Raw genomic sequence first — 17,018 nt, 5'->3', positions numbered from 1 at the left:
ATCATAACATAGTACAGCCCGTAGCTTAGGAGATATGACGTGATAAACATTGAGTTGTGTGAAAATAAAACTGTTGGGTGAAATTCGCTAGAGATTCAGTTATGTTAAATACATGTAAAAGCTCATTATAAACCGCTGCAACTATTTTAACCAAATTTTATAAGCATGTTAGGAAGAATCTGGAAAAAAATACTGTATGTTTATGGGGTGGGGGGGGGGGGGGGAGGAGGGGAAGCGTGATAATGTTGAGAGAGAAGGAGGAGGAGAAGATGGACAGACTGCAAGGGGAACGATGAGACTGGCACAGATAGGAGGAGATGGACAGAGAGAAGGGAGAGAAAAATGTACAGAGAAAGGAGAGTGGATGGTCAAAGAAAAGAATGTGGAGAAGGTAGACAGAGACAAGATCAGGAAGAGATAGGCGGAGAGAGGGAGGAGAAATGGATATAGAGGAGGAGAAACAGACATAGAAAGGGAAGAGGACGAGACGGACGGAGAAAGGATGGAGGAGGAAATGTACACAGAGTTGTGGGAGAAGGAGATGGATAGAGAGTGGGGAAGGAGAAGATGGATAAAAAGGGAGAGGAAGAGGAGATGAATTAGAGGGGGATGGAGAGGGGAGGAGCAGAAGGGAAGAGGAGGAAGAGGAAACGGACAGAGGGAGGGGGAGGGGATGGCGAGAGACAATGATTGGACAATCGACTGTTTTTAACAATCGATTGATCAGTTGATTGTTTTTTCACTCAGTCGGTTTTTTTCAGTCCAATGAAACAACCAAATGAGACTAGTCTCAGCGCGCATGTCAGTTATACGACTGTTTTCACTCACTCACCGTGTTTGAGTGGTTTCATTCAGTATGAGACAACAGACTGAAACAATCTGCGTCGGTTGCGGCCGTTTTATGATGGTTTTCACCCACTCACTGGGTTTGAGTGTTTTTATTTACACACTTTTTCAATCTTTTCCATTGTACATGAACCTTGACTGGGGTTGACACCTTTTTTATAGACAAATAAATCTTATTTCAAGGAGATGTGATTAACAAGTAGTGTTTCTGAAAGTAAAGTACGTTCAAAATATACATATTTACTTACTGAAATACGAATTTTCATTCTTTTAGCATCAAATATCAATATTTGTTAGGTATTAAAAGTTTAATAACTGGTGCTGCACTGTAAATTTGTGTGTATATAAAAGAACAATCACTTTTTATCACGTTTTTATTAGGTCGGTTTCTTGTCTGTTACTTTCGGTACAGATTTTACAATTGATTTTAAATTAGTTTCTCGATTAACTAGAGACTTGAAACTTTCAACTGAGCTCAGAAGTGGATGACATACGAACTCACTTTATTTTCTTTGACAAATAGTAGATATTTGGTGTAAAACTGCTGTTTCCGTGTTTTTTTTTTTTTTGTTCCTGCCGCTAATATTTCGCATTTAAAACCATTGCTGCTAACCTTCCCTGTGACCTCGAATCTCTCTAGTTTTCACATTCGCGGCCTTGTCCCGACAGCAGTGTTGCCAGCTTAGTGGATTTTCCACTAAAACTGGTGGTTTACACCTTTCTTTTAGTGGCGGAATATTGTTTTTAGTGGCTGGTGGATTTTATAGTGGTTTAGTAGAATTCAGTTTCAGTTACTGAAAATGCAGTCTCTCAGTCAGTAAGAAAATGATATGTTTCGAAATGTGTTATTTCTACTTTATTTGATTTCAGGAGTATCTAACTTTTGCTGCGAAGACAACACTGATGCATTACAATGTGACATGAAACGAACCTTCACACTCGTTAGACTACATGCGAGGATTCCCTGTAGAATGAGCAGTACTTTGTAGCACCTACTTATAGTTCATTTCACGAGCGAAGGCGGCTTGCACAGGTGCAGGGAGCAAGCGGCTTCAAACAATGGGTGCTCACTTTTTTCACTGTCGCTTCGAAAAATCACTGAGCGTTTGGTGGCTCACGCAGTGTAGTGTCAGTCACGTCATATGCGCAGAAAAAGTAATTCGGCTGTCGTCGTTCGTGGTGTGCACTATACAGTTGTTACTCTCAGTGTACGGTATTATCTCAGGACTTCATACGTGCACAATTACGCCGAAACCACAATATACTCAAAAGTTTCTGTATTCTTTGCCTCAAGACCCACACTTAAGAGATTGGCTTCAAGTTATTGAAAGTGCTACGGGTCAGGCAGTAAAGTGCAAATTTTTTGGTACAGTTTTAAGGAGTTCCTATGGAGATTTGAAGTCTCATGGGATGTCAAAGAAGCATCTATAAAATAAAAAGGTAAGCAACCTTTTGTTTGCTAATTAGCCATTCATTAATGCCTTTGACCACTCTTTGACTAAGTAAATTGTTGCAGGTTGCAACTATGCAGCCTAAAACTGCGTTTAAGTCACAGCCCATTGGGAATAAGAAAAAAAAACAAGCAATACTTGCATTAATCACAGCCATACATACTAGTATACATGTAGTAGACCATTTGGAAGAGGTAATTAATTCCAGTCATGAAAAAAATATCGAAAAAGTTCGGCTGTACCGAACTAAGTGCAACTCAGTTATAAAAAACGTTTTAGCACTTCATTTCACTGACGTTCTAAAACAAGACTGCAAAGATCTACCATTTAGCTAAAGCGGAGTTATTGAACGCAGTTTACCGAAATTCCTTCACCAGGGAAGACGAAGAATTTGAAACACGAGCAGCAGCTATCATGAGTTACTTAGAAGTAGATACCTTAGGGGCTGCGAAGCAACTCAAATCAATTGATACGGGCAAGTCTTCAGGTCCAGATTGTATACCGATTAGGTTCCTTTCAGATTACGCTGATACAATAGCTCCCTACTTAGCAATCATATACAACCGCTCGCTCACCGATAGATCTGTACCTACAGATTGGAAAACTGCGCAGGTCGCACTAGTGTTTAAGAAGGGTAGTACGACTAATCCATCGAACTACAGACCTATATCATTGACGTCGGTTTGCAGTAGGGTTTTGGAGCATATACTCTATTCAAACATTATGAATCACCTCGAAGGGAACGATCTATTGATACGTAATCAGCATGGTTTCAGAAAACATCTTTCTTGTGCGACGCAGATAGCTCTTTATTCGCACGAAGTAATGGCCGCTATCGACAGGGGATCTCAAGTTGATTCCGTATTTCTAGATTTCCGGAAGGCTTTAGACACCGTTCCTCACCATCGACTTCTAATCAAGCTGCGGGCCTATAGGGTATCGTCTCAGTTGTGCGACTGGATTTGTGATTTCCTGTCAGGAAGGTCGCAGTTCGTAGTAATAGACGGCAAATCATCGAGTAAAACTGAAGTGGTATCAGGTGTTCCCCAGGGAAGCGTCCTGGGACCTCTGCTGTTCCTGATCTATATTAATGACCTGGGTGACAATCTGGGCAGCTCTCTTAGGTTGTTCGCAGATGATGCTGTAATTTACCGTCTAGTAAGGTCATCCGAAGACCAGTATCAGTTGCAAGCGATTTAGAAAAGATTGCTGTATGGTGCGGCAGGTGGCAGTTGACGCTAAATAACGAAAAGTGTGAGGTGATCCACATGACTTCCACAAGATATTCTCAAGGCTGTCAATTCAACTAAGTACCTGGGTGTTAAAATTACGAACAACTTCAGTTGAAAAGACCACATAGATAATATTGTGGGGAAGGCGAGCCAAAGGTTGCGTTTCATTGGCAGGACACTTAGAAGATGCAACAAGTCCACTAAAGAGACAGCTTACACTACACTCGTTCGTCCTCTGTTAGAATATTGCTGCGCGGTGTGGGATCCTTATCAGGCGGGATTGACGGAGGACATCGAAAGGGTGCAAAAAAGGGCAGCTCGTTTTGTATTATCACGTAATAGGGGAGAGAGTGTGGCAGATATGATACGCGAGTTGGGATGGAAGTCATTAAAGCAAAGACTTTTTCGTCGCGGCGAGATCTACAGTATTTACGAAATTTCAGTCACCAACTTTCTCTTCCTACATAGGTAGGAATGATCATCAAAACAAAATAAGAGAAATCAGAGCTCGAACAGAAAGGTTTAGGTGTGAAACTTCCTGGCAGATTAAAACTGTGTGCCCGACCGAGACTCGAACTCGGGACCTGTGCCTTTCGCGGGCAAGTGCTCTACCAACTGAGCTACCGAAGCACGACTCACGCCCGGTACTCACAGCTTTACTTCCGCCAGTACCTCGTCTCCTACCTTCCAAACTTTACAGAAGCTCTCCTGCGAACCTTGCAGAACTAGCACTCCTGAAAGAAAGGATATTGCGGAGACATGGCTTAGCCACAGCCTGGGGGATGTTTCCAGAATGAGATTTTCACTCTGCAGCGGAGTGTGCGCTGATATGAAACTTCCTGGCAGATTAAAACTGTGTGCCCGACCGAGACTCGAACTCGGGACCTGTGCCTTTCGCGGGCAAGTGCTCTACCAACTGAGCTACCGAAGCACGACTCACGCCCGGTACTCACAGCTTTACTTCCGCCAGTACCTCGTCTCCTACCTTCCAAACTTTACAGAAGCTCTCCTGCGAACCTTGCAGAACTAGCACTCCTGAAAGAAAGGATATTGCGGAGACATGGCTTAGCCACAGCCTGGGGGATGTTTCCAGAATGAGATTTTCACTCTGCAGCGGAGTGTGCGCTGATATGAAACTTCCTGGCAGATTAAAACTGTGTGCCCGACCGAGACTCGAACTTGGGACCTTTGCCTTTCGCGGGCAAGTGCTCTACCATCTGAGCTACCGAAGCACGACTCACGGCCGGTCGTCACAGTCTTACTTCTGCCAGTATCTCGTCTCCTACCTTCCAAACTTTACAGAAGCTCTTCTGCGAACCTAGCAGAACTAGAACTCCTGAAAGAAAGGATACTGCGGAGACATGGCGTAGCCACCGCCCTGGGGGATGTTTCCAGAATGAATGCTAGGTTCGCAGAAGAGCTTCTGTAAAGTTTGCAAGGTAGGAGACGAGATACTGGCAGTAGTAAGACTGTGAGGACGGAGCGTGGGTCGTGCTTGGGTAGCTCAGTTGGTAGAGCACTTGCCCGCGAAAGGCAAAGGTCCCGAGTTCGAGTCTCGGTCAGGCACACAGTTTTAATCTGCCAGGAAGTTTCATATCAGCGCACACTCCGCTGCAGAGTGAAAATCTCATTCAGGTTTAGGTGTGTTTTTCCCGCGCGCTATTCGGAAGTGGAATGGTATAGAGATAGTGTGATTGTGGTTCGATGAACCCTCTGCCAAGCACTTAAATGTGAATTGCAGAGTAATAATGGAGATGTAGATGTATCTTATTAACTGATGAATCTACTGATATTCCTGTACATAAATACTTGGGATTGATTATAGCTTATTGCCGTAAATTACACGAAAAAATAGTATATACATACCTTGACCTTGCTGAACTGCGCGAGTGTAATGCTGAAGCTATTGCCTCTTCTACAAAGAAAACACTTCAACGACTCGATTTGTGACTTGAAAATGTAATTGGCTTTGGTACAGATAATGCTTCTTTCATGGTTGGAGTAAATAACGGAATATTTACGAAATTGAAAAAAGAGGTTCCACAACTGATTTTAGTACGTTTCTTGTGCCATTCCTTGAAACTGGCTGTTTCAGCTGCTGCAAAAGAATTTTTACCGAGAAATTTGGAGTTTTTAATTAAAGAGACATATGATTGGTTTAGTCGCTCCTCTTCCAGACATTCTCTGTATAAGGAGCTATACAAAACCATCAACGATGGGCAGAAACCGTTAAAATAGTTCAAGCGTGACAGACAAGGTGGTTATCAATAGAATCCGCTGTATCAAGAATATACACGCATTGGTCAGAGCTAAAAACACATTTTTCCGTAGCTTAAGTGTAGGAAAGGTGTCACATGGCAAAGTTATTGCACATGATGTATGCGAACGAGATTAATTACGCATATATTTCAATTTTTATATCCAATATTAATGGAAATAAATACAGTCAATAAAATATTTGACTGGAAAGATGCGTATCACACCAGACTCTTTGAGTTGGCCAACATGGTAGATATGTATGCTTGTCACCAAAGTTACGTATGCTGCAAATAAAGTTAGTATTTTTACTCAGAATATTCTTGATTTCTTCGGTCGAAGATGTATGGGATTCCGCTTTGAAAAGCACTGGCTTGAGATGAGAGAAAAAGGATTACCATGGGAAGATTAAATGTTGCATAATCGGTGCATAACATGTACAGTAAGTCTGATTGAAGAAATAAAAAACAGGTCACCAGATAATTCAACGTTGATCAAAAAATTTCCAGGATAAGTGTTGAACATGCACTTAATCATACAGTTAATCACAACAAAGATATAATGGCTTAGTTCAATGAAAGTGTAGAATTTATAGCAAGACTGAATGATCAGTGGCGACAAATTCATTTGCTGACCTGGATCGAGACCAAAGATGCATAAAAATTTTGGAAAGATGTATTGCATTTCAGTGCTGCTCAAGAGGAATCCATATTTGAGGAACCAGTGACTTATGGGATTACTATCCTAATACTGCCTCATTTCAATGGGAAGGTTGAGAGACGATTAGCATTATGAACGTAATAAAAAACAAGCAGAAGAATAGAATGAAGTCAAATCTTTCAACTGCTGAACTAAGAATACCCTGTGGTTTGAGGTTGTAAGGAAAATGCTGCAACGAATATGAAATTCCAATAAACGATGATAGGGAGAGACGCGTAATATACAAGCCAAGACGGAATATAAGAGTGGACGACCAAGAACCAAGTGCTCGTATGAAAAACGGTGTAAGAGAGGGATGTAGTCTTTCACCCTTACTATTCAATCTTGACATCGAAGAAGGAATGATAGAAATAAAAGAGAGGTTCAGGAGTGGAATTAAAATTTCAAGGTGAAAGGATTCAATGATTCGATTCACTGATAACACTGCTATCTGAGTGAAAGTAAAGAAGAGCTACATAATCTGCTGAATAAAGTGAAGAGTCTAATAACTACAGAATATGGGCTGAGAGTAAATCGAAGAAGGACGAAAGTAATGAGAAGAGCAGAAATGACAGCATCAGGATTGATGGTAACGAAGTAGATGAAGTTAAGGAATTCTCTTACCTAGGCAGCAAAATAACCAAGGACTGATGGAGCAAGGAGGACATCAAAAGCAGACTAGCACTGGCAAAAAGATCATTTCTGGCCAACAGAAGGCTGCTAGTATCAAACATAGACCTTAATGTGAGGAAGAAATTTCTGAGAATGTAAGTTTGGAGCACAGAATTGTATGGTTATGAAACACGGACTGTGGGACAACCAGAACAGAGCGGAATCGAAGCATTTGAGATGTGGTGCTATTGACGTGGACTGATATGGTAAGGAATGAGGAGATCCTCAGCAGAGAGAGTTAAAGAGGAGGAAGACTAACAGAAGATTTCAATACACACGTACCCAGAAAGCGCTTGGTACTCAGCTAGTATGTTATGCAAGAAACCCATTGTTTTCCTACTTATTTCGCATGCCGCCTCGCTCATACCAATAAACCCCCCAAAACCTACATCTACACAGACCCCATGACGTCTGCTAAGGAATCTAAATCCAACTCCCTCTCATAGACAATGAAATATATTTAGAACAGCTCGACCTCTTGCCTCTGTATGCAACTAAACACCATGGCTTCCGTTCAACACGTTTCCTTACTCTTTCACACTATAAGCCAAAGTCAAGTTCCACTCACAGTAATCTACTCTGTTTCAGTCTCATATCATCCATCACACCCCGCCAACTCATCTGCCCTGTCCTCCACACGTACAATCCACCACGTTATTTGCGATGACTGTGAAAACATCATATACTTCATTCCGTAACAAAGCTAATGCTAAAGGAATTAGAAGATAATACACCTACACATCAAATGAGGATGATTGTCGCAAGACGCGACATTAGCTGCAACGGTCAACAAAATCTGTTTGTGAAACTGTTGGTGACGTGCTGACACACTGCCACATTATAATGCAGTGTTTCCCAGTTTAGGACAGAATATTTATTCTATTGAGGGCACTCCTCACACTCGTTAACCACTTCCTCACCTTCAGACACAACTGTTGCGTTGGAAAAATTGGGTTAGTGATCTTGGATACCTTTAACCTGGTTCTGAACAAGTGCAAGTTAGTCAACAACTGCAGAGTCCGGTTGCTAAATTGCAAGGTCTTCTAAATCGGCATGCTTTAGTGGATGTAGTAAGTCAGAGTCGGGACCAGGTTTCTAACACCCAATGTGGTTTGAATAATCCTTGTCAGGTATTACTTTCTCCTCAGTGTATTCCTATGAGTAATTTCAGCAAACTATCGCACTCAATGGTAATTTTATTGAAGGAAATTGGTAAGTTTTCCACTGATTCCTTGAGTCACATCGAGGCAGTTTTATGGCTTTCTATTAAATCTGAATCATGCTGATTTGAATTTGTCTTATGATCATGTTCTTCAGTTATTGTATCCGTTAACTTGTGGGATATTGAGTCAAATATTTTCCGATATTTTGCGCGAGGCAAAGGGGTTGGAGTGATTTCAAACTGTCCCACTGTTGGAACGAGTTCGAGTGTAAGCATTATTGGTGGGTACAATCAAGTAACGTGCCCTTAAGTAAATAAACTGAACGGATCCGAACCGATGTTTTGGCCTCAGAAATACAAATTCCGAAGGGTGAAATTGTCGACCTCCCATCGTCTTTGCTAGCAAACCTTCTACCTTTGACCAATTACGTGCTTTTGTTTCGAGCATTGAGAGATTTAGTCACACTGATAATCAATGAGTTCAGCAATTTTTCGGTTGTTTGGGAGCTAGCGGCAGTTCGGTGCAACCTAAATTCGATAGTCTCCGACGACAACGATCTAAAGTCTGTTTTTGTTGCTGGAATGTGCGACATTTTCTTCGTGAATGTCCAATTTACGAAAAGGGGAGGTAGAGAGTTTATGGTGTCAGAAGTTGAGAAAGGAGTTCATACCTCCCTTTCCTAGGGGTATGTTGAATTGTAGGCGTAGTGTGTGTGTGTGCTCAGTTGAGTCATGAACCAGTTATAATCCATGTTGATTCTAGGAGCTCAGTATTGCTGCTGGACTGTCGTTGGTACCTTGAATATCGATATTTACGCAAGTTTGCTCCCTTAGAAACTTCTTTTCGAAAGTGTCGATCTATTAGCAACCATCAACCGCTTTTAGTCAGCGGGTTGGTTAGTTAGATTATCGTGAAGCTTTCCTGGCCGCTTAAGTCTTTAGTGAATACGAATTTATCTGTTAATATGATCCCAGGCTGTCATTTTATATCCCGCACGGGATTGATGTTGGATAATCAACAACGCTCTATTTGTCGTAAATTTTGTTCTGGCGTGCGAATCTGTTTATGCTCGTGTAGTATTTCATTGCCAATGTGTTGTGTTTTGCCTATTAATGAGTGTTACGAGCTGAGTTATTTGGAGCGACAGGAAAGGGATAAATTTTCGTGCGAGCGCAATAAGTTCCTGAAATCATCACCAATAAGCTTATGACTAACAACATCCAGTACTAAATTCGGTCGGCTGACGATGTTCCGGTTCGCCAGTCACCCTACAGGATAGCCCCCCTCCCCCCCTCCCCCCCCCCCCATCCGGATGAAGAGCCGGCGTGGGTACCCTGACTGACACTATGCAGTGTGAAGATGTCATAAGACCTACTACCACCCCCTACGGGTCACCAACGACCTTGGTACCTAAGAGTAGTTGATTACAGATTGGTGAACAAAAAGTGGCCTTGTAATCTGTGCCTTCAGCTGATATTCATCTTTGTTTCACATGGTTCTCTGGGTTTGGATTTGAACCAAGCCTGTTACCAAATTCCCCAACAGAGGATTCCAAGCGCATTACTGCATTATGTACTGACTGGAATCTATTCGAATTTAACAGAGTTCCGTTTGGTTTGTTGTTGGATAGGGTGCACAGTGACTTAAAATCTAAGCGTGTATACAACTATTTGGACGATTTTGTTATCTACAGCCCCAACTTTGAGGAACACTTGAGGCATTTGGAAGTAGTGGTAGAGAGGTTTAGGGACGTACGTTTTATGGTGAAATCTTCCAAGGTTACCTTGGCCCACTGTCAGATTTCCGTCCTACGCCACTTACTCTCTGCCAAAGGGCTTAGACTATATCAGGAGCGTACGAAGGATCTGTGAAAATTTCCCCTTCCTGTTAATAAAAGGGAATTGCCAGACTTATTGGGATGGCCATCAGTTTCCGCAAATATGTGCTTAACTTCACGCAACTGTGCGCCCCTCTTAATGAGTGATGCAGGAAAGGAGTTAGTTTCCGATGGGATCAAACTCACCAGGCATCCTTCGAAGCCCGTCCTGGCTATCTCAAAGTTCGATATGCCCTTTGCGGTCCTAACTGACGCCTCTACTTAAGGGGTAGCGGCAGCCCTCCTCCAAGAGTAGTAAGGAGAATGTAGACCAGTGGCCTGTGGACCTAGAAGGTTGTCCCCGGCAGAGCTTAAGTATTCTGTCTACGAAAGGGAGGCGCTTGCGGTTCTTTTCGCATTATGAAAGTTTAGGTTTTACCTTGAGCATATCGAATTTTTACTTTGATAATCAAGACGGGTCGTATAGCTCGCTGGGCAATTCAAATTTTTGGCTTTACAATTCAAGGTGATACATATCTGTCACCGACAATCATGTCGCCGACGCCTTGAGTCGGATGTTTGAGGTTGGGGCTCAGCAGTCCGGTCCAGAGGATTGTGTAGGGTGGTTTCTATCTGAAGTTCTAGACCTTTTGGAATCCTCAGGCAAAGACAGGACAGTGATCTCAGCATTAAGGCCAATTAGAATAAATTATTGAATGGGTAACAAGTGGCCGGTCAATTCATGCATGAAGACCTGGATGGTTGTTATGAGGCAGTTCAGGTGGTTTCGAGATCTGTTTGCCCAGTTAGCTCATCCAGCCTGTGTTCCAGTACTGTCATCATACGGTAGTTTGAGGGACTCTTGGGTGTCTACAAAACCATCGCCAATATTAAGCTCCAAGACTGTCCTTTCTTATAGAAGAATGTCCAGCGGGTGGTGAGTGAGTGTGAAGTCTGCAAAAGAGCCAAACTAAATTTTAGCCTCGGTAAAAGTCTTCTACAATTCACTAGGAAAACATATCCCATGGATAAGTGGTTCATCGATTATATTGGTTGAAACCCAGGCAACGTGTTCAGGATAGGAACAACGCCTGGATCAGATAGTTCTTCGTTTTCACCAGATCAATAACATGAAAACCATCAGAATCATAGTGACATATAAAGTGAAAAACTACTGAGATTTACCGATATAAGCAAAAGGAAACAATATTCAATAAGTACAAAGCGTCTGAGTTTATAACAGTAAAAATGAAATTTGCATCGTAATTTACAAAGTTCATGAGTTAATCCCGCCAAACTCCACAGCCTACAACCCTGGCGGCAGTCGCTCAACCCAGGTGCAGCTCCAAGGAACAAGGCAATTACTCAACTTTTGCTTGGTATGACAGACGACGCCTTGCGTTGGGCAGGATGCCGCCAAGGTAGCGGCCCAGAAGCCACCGCTGCAAACACCAAGGTAGACTCGCGTGGTTTGCAATCAACAGTGAACATAAATCACATGCGAGGCAGCACCGTCAAACAGTAACAAAATATACACTCACAAATGATGAGACACGCTTTAGCAGGATAAATACAACTCGTAACCTTAGATAAAGCAAATACTTAAAGCCAAAATTAAATAAATAAACTAATATGTGTGTGTATACGTATGTATGTATTATTAATGTGTATGTACGCCTTCACAAGACTTTTAATCAGATCAGGTAAAACTCGCTAAGATTGAATGGGCTTTGTCGTACACAATAAATACATGTGCGTCTGTCTAGACAAGATGATAAGCCAATACGTGTACTGACAAGGTGCAGGTACAAACAGAGAAGCTGCAGTTAAACCCTTAAGCAAGGCAGAAAATTTCACTCAGTAGTAGCCCTACGTAATTCAGTTATGACTACAACACATCAACGTAGGTTAGAATGCATACACTTTACTAAATCACATTCAGATTTCAAATTCATACCGAGTACCATGACATTACCACCGAGTACAGTCACACTCACCGGTATTATCACTGCAGTTCATAACATCGCACCCCAAGCGGGTGCACAAAAGCGGTTTACCAATTAAGAGGACCACGTGACTTCAAAGAAGACTCACTATGAACCATTGGCCACTCTCAAACCAAGGCATACTGCAGAAGGAACAAATACGTATTGTTCACTGTGCAAAATAATATTGCGCCAAATTTCCTTTAAGCAGTTAAACCACAGGGCCAGATGTTCCATAGACAGTATGTTATTGTGTACTCTCTCCGCAGTCAACTATACTTTTAACTCCTTCCAAATAACAAAAGGAGGCCTCCGTCACCAGAATTCCAGAGCGCGACCCCCGTCACCTTCTTTAGCGGCTGCCCACATTCAACAAGTCACTTGGCGATCCGGCTGGATACAGGCGTTGTCCATCCCAAATCGGCCCAACCGAACCCCCCCCCCCCCCCCCCTCCAGGCTCTGCTGCTCCAGCCCCCCTCCTTCCGTCACATGCCGTTCACAGTTCACTCCGCCGCGCCGAGCCTTCACACCTCAACCAGGAAAACCAAAGATACGTCACAAGGGAGGTGACTATCGGTACCGGTGCCAGAGGTAGTTAGGCCAGCAAACCGAGCCGCCGCGGCTCATTGCTCCTTTGTCTTGCACTTACGATGGTAACTGGTATGTACTCGGGGTGGTGGACTCCTCAAGCTTCTGCTCGTTAACTCCTAGTTGTGGAGTTATGGCTCCTACTACTATTGGATATCTGCCGGGAATAATTTCCATCTTTGGACTGCGATGGTATCTGGTGCCTGATAGTGCCCCAGCTTTTAAATCTAATGGCTTTAGAAGATTTTGTTTTGAGGAGGCTGTCCATCGTGTGACAGCTAACCCCTATTCTCCTCAACCAACCCTTGTGGAAAGTGTTAGCCGAAATTTGGAAGGGGCTCTTATTGCCTTCCGTATTGATTCGCAGAGTAAGTGGGATCGCTCCGTGGGGTGGCTTGCTTCTGCCTTTAATACCGCCCAACATGAGCCATTGACTGCTACCTCTGCTTGCATTGTGTTGGGCTACAAAGTTAATTCATCTCTAGCCAGTTTGTGGTCAGTTAATAATTTGCTCCTGGAGCGTATTGACGCTAAGATTCTGCAGGAAAATTGGAGGAAGGCACATCGAAATACTCAGCGGCTCCATTAGAGGCTGGCCGATCGTTATAATCAGGGGCATAGAGAATTTAACGGTAAGGTGGGAGATCGGATTTTTGTGCTCAACCCTAGTGTTAATCAGAAAGCGAGGAAGGACTGTTCTAGTAAGTAAATACTCTCAGTGTTGTGTCCCTTTGAGATCGTGTGAGTATGGAGTTTGGCCAGCTTGCTTCTGCACCATCTTGAGCCAGGTAAGCTGTCCGGGGCTCACGTCTCGAGGGTTAAGGAAGACAAGCCTCCTCTCTGAATACTCAACAGATAAAAAAGGGCAGGCGGTTTCTGCGGTTTTGGCAGGGAGGTTGATCTAAGCGCCTCAACTTCCTTTGAAGTCCCAGGGACTGCCTGTTTTCTGTTTGTTCACTTGAGATGTCCTTGTTCTCGTGGAGGCGCTGGCCTCGCGGCGGCAGATCGATTTCAGCGACGGTGGCTGCGAGAGGGCGAGATAGGCAGTACGGCGGGCGGAGTGATCGATGTCAGAGAGTCTGATGGAATGGCTCTTGCCGAACGGAAGTGGCAGCATGATTTAGGATACGACTGCCAGAATGGACAGGAAGAGGCCCAGTGGCCTTGCAGAACGAGAGGCCCACAAGTATTTCTGTTGGGTGAAAGGGGATCATGCTCCACCCTCATCAATTTTCCACCATTTAGTGATCTTCTTTAACTTTTGTTATTTGGTGGAACGGTTGTTGTGTTCTGATCCCGTCCACAAATTCTCAGTATTGTTACAAAACTCTGACTGATGGTTTAGCTGCTTGGTTACATGAATTACCGAAAGAATGCGCCTTGATGGCAGTTGTTTCATTTTCATCCAATTAATCTGAAGGCCCACCAGATGTTCCATTCTAGATATTTCCTGACATCTTTGAGGTAGTGGGTGTGTATCCTTAAATCCCACATTTCCACCAAGTTGGGCGGTTGTTTCGGTTAACCTTCCATCTGCTGGTCACCTCTTTGAGTTGTTCTGGTTGTCCGTAATCTCTCTCTTGTGTTTTGTTTCGATACAGTCGTTTGGGGTTGCGGGTCTGGCTTTCTGCCTGTTGCCTTTTGAGCCCATGATAGATCAGTGCTTCCATAGTGACTAGGATTTCACAAATGCACTGCTCTACTTCGGACTGGACTTGTTTTCCCATCCTATGTGTGTTTATTAATACAACTTCAGGACAAGTGGTATGGAACCGAGCGTTAACACACGCCTTAGTGTGTTGTAGTTTTGCCAGCGTGAAGTCGATGCTGCTCTGACGGGGTGGAATGACGCCCGGACCTGTGACAATCAAGGAACGACGGTTGTGCAAATGGCTCACCGAATCAGTAGTTACGTAAAGCAATTTATATGCGTTTGCAAATTGAGTTGAAAGCACACATTGGTTGGGTCTCTTAAATGGTTGTTCTCCTGAATGGTTAATACCTTTAAAAAAAATTCTGTTGCGTGCTTAACTGAGAGAAAAATGTAAGATTCTCCTTAGCATTGTGCCCTCACTGGGAATTACCAAATTGGCAATCGCCGATAATCTTAACCTTCTTGCGAAGGGTTTCGCCTGATGGCGACTGTACCTGATGACAAGGAACAGGACTATAATTTCGTAAGCGTGAAATAAGTGAAACAGTAACAACAGCAAAGCAAAAGGGTTTTGAAATATCGTTCCACTAAGACCAAAGTAAACTGTAATTATATATAGATGGGGTCACCATCGTAATTATACAATGCCGTATCAAGTTTTGTGGCAAAGCGGAAATGAACTTTACCTAAGAATACTAACCTCACTTGATATCCTACTAATCTCAAAAATGTCTCTGGGCACTATGGGACTTAACTTCTGAGGTCATCAGTCCCCTAGAACTTAGAACTACCTAAACCTAACTAACCTAAGGACATCACAAACATCCATGCCCGAGGCAGGATTCGAACCTGCGACCGTAGCGATCGCTCGGTTCCACACGATAGCGCCCAGAACCTCACAGCCACTCCGGCCGACCTACTAATCTCTTTTAAATTTACTCTCAGTATTATACAGTAACTTATCCTGGAAATCAACACAACAGCTAACCCTTACGCAGAAAATAGAACGGCCAATAAATGCAACAGTACACACTGTCTCACAATAACACTTACTACTGGCAAAAACTAGTATACAATATAATGAACAAATACAGAAGGGCATATGAACCTACTAACAAAGTCTGGAATTGGGATGAACTACTACAAAAAAGATCGTGATTTGAAACAGTGCTGATTACTACAGGCTTCAGAAATTTGTACATGAAGTTACTCTATACAAAGGGGCAGTACAGTTATTATTTATAAGGAAAGTTTTGGTGCAGAATAAATGATTGTACTGATTGCTACCCTTGCTCAGAAGGAGTTTTACTTTCATTTATCATACAAGTAGCTTGTGGAGTCCATTAAACTGGTATGGTTTGAAGAACCATAATCAGTTGTAAACAGTATCACACAAAATGAGGTTTTTACTCTGCAGCGGAGTGTGCGCTGATATGAAACTTCCTGGCAGATTAAAACTTTACTTCTGGCAGCTGTGAGGACGGGGCGTGAGTCATGCTTGGGTTGCTCAGGTAGAGCACTTGCCCGCGAAAGGCAAAGGTCCCGAGTTCGAGTCTCGGTCCGGCACACAGTTTTAATCTGCCAGTATCACACAAAATTAAGAAAATGACAAATATGTGTAGTACCAACTTTAAGTACAATGAATAATGCAAAATTAGTTCAACAGTTAAGAAGAGGACCTAGCAACTAGTCTCTCATTGGACTTGACTACACATCTTGAGAAACTACTTTAAAACAACATATACGAAGGAACAAACAAGTTTACAAACCTGTTGGAAGTGAAATAATACTGCTGTCGTTTTATAATTTTTACTTATAGGCAGCTATAAGTGTGGTGTCACCGCCAGACACCACACTTGCTAGGTGGTAGCCTTAAAATCGGCCGCGGTCCGCTAGTATACGTCGGACCCGCGTGTCGCCACTGTCAGTGATTGCAGACCGAGCGCTGCCACACGGCAGGTCTAGAGAGTCTTCCTATCACTCGCCCCAGTTGTACAGCCGACTTTGCTAGCAATGGTTCACTGACAAATTACGCTCTCATTTGACGAGACGATAGTTAGCATAGCCTTCAACTACGTCATTTGCTACGACCTAGCAAGGCGCCATTATCATTTGTTATTTATCTTGGGATGGATGTACAGTTAGACCGATGTTCACCAATTATGGATTAAAGTTAAGTATTCCTGAAGCTACGTACTTTTCTTGATAGTATAATTACTTTACCTGTTCCAGACCTCACGCCAGCCTGCGTGAGCTTAAACGCGTGCCTTTCGGCTACCTCCCAGTGACTTGGCTGTCTTGCCAAGTCACAACAATAAGAACATTATATTTTTGTCATTGGTTACTTTAATGGCATCTTCTTATTTAATGAAAAGTTTTCGTTATGAACACACTTTAGGAAACTTCAAGACGAAAAATTATGTGGCCCAAATCATTTACTACTGTACATAAAACTAACCAAACTTCATGCTCCACAAAATTAATAAAAACTGCAGAATGTTTTACTGCCAAAATTTTTTCATTCACAGAGTATCATATAAAAGGAGAGGTACAGTTACAATAAATTTCTTAAAACGTCAAAATACTTGACATAATCATTACTTATTTACTCAACCAAGTATCTTGACTATGCAGGTACGCTAGTGTACATTGCCA

Source organism: Schistocerca piceifrons, chromosome 2, assembly GCF_021461385.2.
Source record: "Schistocerca piceifrons isolate TAMUIC-IGC-003096 chromosome 2, iqSchPice1.1, whole genome shotgun sequence".
Taxonomy (NCBI): domain Eukaryota; kingdom Metazoa; phylum Arthropoda; class Insecta; order Orthoptera; family Acrididae; genus Schistocerca; species Schistocerca piceifrons.
The sequence above is the reverse complement of the archived record's forward strand: the minus strand, read 5'-3'. Positions refer to the sequence as shown.